Consider the following 4,656-nt stretch of genomic DNA (forward strand, 5'->3'; position numbering starts at 1 on the left):
CTGAGCATGGAAGTTCAGCAAGCGGACCTTATTGGGCAAAACCCTCCAATAAGGTCATATCACACTTTACATATTAGATAACAGAGAATCATATTACAGTTAACAAGGTTCTCCCAGACTTGCACCCTGGCAACCCTCCAGGTCAGAGACTGTGCTGGCTCCAGTGCCGCAGCCCATTTAACACTGAAAACAAGTTTTATGAGCCACAAACATGACTGTAAATGCAATGAGAGTGAGGAGTCCCATCTGACAAGAACCAGGTCCCAGCCACATATTGAAAGCATTTTGGTTATATCCCGAGAACATCGCTTTGATTGGGGGATTATCACTTTGAGGCTCCCTCCCTCAGTTGAGGAATCGCAAAACACATGTTGCTGATACTTTGTTCCTCAAGTGTCGAGTTTAAAAATAAAAATAGGTTGATGCAGGGGAACTGGTTTAGTCAATCAAATCTAATGTTTTCATTTCAGGAAATTTGATACAATTCCTTTTATTTCACTTGACCATGCTATATGGTTGAATTGAACAAGGAAGAATATACTTTTCACCTTCCTAGTTTGACCGTTAAAAACAAAGTGTGCCTTGGTGTTCTCAGTGATTGCTCTTGGAAGTCTTCCTTGGATCTGCTGCCCAGGCATTGGTGTGCCATGTATTACATCTGATCCCAAGACAAACAGTCCACCCACTGATAGATACACAAGTAAACAAGAGGAAAAGGAAATGAGAAGATTATGAGATGGATATTGTAGCGGCTTAATCGACCACACTATGGAGGCCAATAGTTTCATTTGACTGTGAATGTGTGAAACGTCCTTGAAACTGAAGGTTTCTCAAAGCAAATTATATTTTATGCTCACGATGTTGCAAACATTCAAGTACAATTGAAAGGCTGCAGCCAGCAAAATGCAGTGCGGGGTAGTAATTACCCTACTATAACTCATTATAGCCAAGTCTTGTTACTTAAAATTAGAAACTAGTTAATACAAACTAAAATCAGTAATCCTAACAATGCACTAATAAATATATTATGGAACGTCCAAACTATAGCTTTTCCTTATACAAGGACCTACATTTCTAGAGCAGTCATAATGTTCTTATTTACTGTGCAAATTTGGTCTTTCATGGCCTGTAGCACAATGCATGGCGTCAGTCTGAGCATGGCTGGTTGCTAGTTGGGTCAGGAGGATCGAGATGTTTAGGTAAGATGGAGCGATAGAGGGAGGAAAACAAAGAGAGAGGAGAGAGAAGCAGGCAGTTGGCTGACAGGCCCGAGGCCATGAGCAATAAAAGGCCTGAGCCACTATGATCAGAGAGCATGCAGATGATAACTCTATAAATAGCAACATGCAGCAGGAGGGACAAAGGCTATTTCCTTCAAAATGGTGCAAAAGGGTGGTTGTTTTTCTGCGCTGTCGTTAGCACTTTACAACATGCCACTTTTGGACTAATGATCACTGCTTTTTTTTTCCCATTTTGGTCCAATGACATAAAACACAAGAGCATGATGACTGTTTTGACCATATTATATTTAAATCTATTGACGCAAGGTATGATTGCTAAACATACATTGCCAGGAGGGTTTGGGCACAATAATATAAACAATTTAGTACTTCAATATTTTGTCAGAGATGGAGAATTTAACAATGACAAAGCAACAATAAATCAATTATTGCAACCAAACATTTGTCTTTGATCTTTTTGGGTGCACAGACAAAACTCTACAGATGTATATTTTACAATGATGCCTTTTCCATTTGAAAATACATTTTATGCATGATTAGTGCTAAGATCCAAAGAGTGCTACCAGCTAAACACGCATTTTACAAAATTAGATGTTGTTTTGCACGTCTACCATCCAGTCTATTACATTCTGTTCGAACCGAAGGCCTGTTTGGTTCCTTAGTGTCTGCTTGATCAGCATTCTTTAACCATACTAACCCCTCTTAGCGGTGTTCTTGGCTAAATTTGCCACTGTAACTGAGATGTTTGTCAAACCGAATAATTGCAGCTAATGGCAAACACCAAAAAGCCACAACATCTTTCCACCCAAGTTCAGTTTATCTTCTGACGAGAGTGAGAGAGGAAGCAGGACTTCTAAAACTGTGCAGGTAACGGGACGATAAACTCATACTGTTCATGTACGTGCACTGCTGCATGTTCCCTTCCCATAAGGCAAGTTTGAGGCCAACTTTCTTGCAGGTATTTGCTTTATTGCATTCATCTCCACTGAGGTCAAAATTATGCTAACACAACAAAACTTAGAGACAAATCCCCAGTGTCAGACAACATAAAATGCTATAAAATGAGCTGCAGATGAACAGAGTTCAGTGGCCCGGTGCAGCGGTATCACTTCATAGTGTGACGGCCTACGGTGATAAGAAGTGTACAAATTGCATAACTTTTCTGTTATTACCCCAGAAATAGTCCTGAAGTGTGGCCCAAATAGAGATCAGACCTGACCAGAGAAAAAGCAGCAGCTTAGTTATTGTGAAACAGATGAACTGTATGTGTGACTGTTCTATATTCTCACTATGACTGTACAGAGGCTGCAAACAAGAGTGGAGCGAGGCTAATTTGGTCTTCCTTCACTGCACTATCACCCCATATCTCCATAAAGCGGGTACAAATGAGAGAGGATAGCAAACGATATTCTGTTTTGAAAAGCCATCAAACCTCATAAATAAACCATCATTTTCCATTCAGCTTAAGGAGTGACACACAAAAAAAGAAAATATCCCCCCTTTTCTATTTTGTATATTGTGGATTAAAATTGCATGGGAAGAGAGATCATTAATAGTTTCATTGGCAAGCTGCCTCGCCTCATAAATGGATATTAACAAACAGGACACAAAAGGCAGCTAATACAACACAGCAGCCGTCCACATCACCCTGGCCTTTGCACCTGTCTGCATGATGGGAATATTGAGTGTGTTTATCATAGCAGGTAATATTAACCTGGACGGGAGTTAACTCTGTTCAGATAGCAATTTAAAATAAAGTCATGCATGCAAAACTCAGATAGTCAAAACCCAGGAAATAAAAACTCTTTCATAAAGTCATATAGTGTCATTTGCAACTGAATGTGGTTTCTACATTGGCTTCTGATCGGTCTGGTAAACAAATAGTGATCACAGTTTTCCTAACTGTCAAATCATCCTCATTCATCTGTACCATGAAACAACAGGGAGTATTTCTGATTCAGTCTCCTCACAACATGCCGTAAGTCTTTACAAATACATCTGGTGATCAGATATATCAGCCTGAACCATCAGAGTTTCATCATGATGTGTATATATTTCATTTTGTTATCTTTGGTGTATTTCCCATTGTGTTGGTTTGGCTGCTAGCGGCCGGGTTATGCCAGTTTCACACTTTTTTGTGCATTTTGAGCAAATTCTGAATAGTTTCCCTGCAAACTTCTTCACATTTACAACAACAGCAGCCTGATAAGAATAGGTTTAACTAAAAAAAAACCGTCTAAAACTTTGTGAAACCTTGCAATATTTGAGAAAACAGGCGGCAGCACAGGCCCCACCCAGACCCATGAGGATACTGTGTGACACTCATTACCAGCTCTACAACAAAACGAAATGTGTGGTTGTGGTTCCCATGATCTTTTATTTCACCATTCATACTAAGTCACTTCCTTCACATAACGCCTTTGTGATTTCTTCAGACTCCAAAGTCTGATGGCACAGATACTGTATATATCTCTGCTAGTAATATAAACTGCCTGTTTTCTATGACCAGTGAAACCTACTGTGCATTCATACTCTGCACTCTTGCTGAGAGATTCATGACTCTTACATTTCTCTAGCAATGTTGACACCTTGCTCATTCCTACAATTTAACAGCTGTGAGAATTAAGAAAGGCCTTGGTTCTGATGGGTTTTCCCCTGAAATGTTGCCCTACAGTGCATCAAGAGCCAAAGCTACCGCCTCTGCCACCTGTTTGCCTTACAAATGCTATTCAAATTGAAGCTGATTATTTAAACTTTTCCAAGAAAGTGTGTGTTCTGCAACTTGACCTTTTTACTTCCTCAACATCATATAACACTGTAGCTCATTTTAGACTGTCTGGACTCATAAACCAATTAACAATTGGTAATAATAACTGACATTTCAAACAGGAATATTACACTGGAAATCTAGGCTTATGAGAAAACATTTCCTGGATGTTCATAAGTCTTACAGGATGACTTGTGCAGGAAATGAGCACAAAATGCAACCCCGGGTAATTCTGTCTTGCCTCGTCTGTTCTGCAACGAGCTCAACACTTCTCGGGAATAAGTGAACGTGATTTACCTCACGATCCGAATACATACTTTTCGGGAGTTATCAAATCTGGCAACCCAAACAACAACCAAGTTCAACGTAAGAGGCACGCCCAACACGTCTCTGTGCCAATCAGCAGCTGCTTTTCTGGGTGTCAAACCAATGAGCTACGAAGAGGGCGGGGCTTACATGCTGTTGCTAGGGTATGGCCGTGATGGCTTCTGCGCTGCTTAGCCAATCAAGACGCACCTCGCCGCTACACCGCCTGATTATTGGCTGAGACAGGCGCTCGCGGACCGCCCTCAGGCTTTTCTCATTGGACAAAACAGCGATCACTCACTTCCTGAGTTTTAGTTATGTGCTGTTGATATTACTGTAGTT

The sequence above is a fragment of the Centroberyx gerrardi genome, chromosome 3 (assembly GCF_048128805.1).
Source record: "Centroberyx gerrardi isolate f3 chromosome 3, fCenGer3.hap1.cur.20231027, whole genome shotgun sequence".
Taxonomy (NCBI): domain Eukaryota; kingdom Metazoa; phylum Chordata; class Actinopteri; order Beryciformes; family Berycidae; genus Centroberyx; species Centroberyx gerrardi.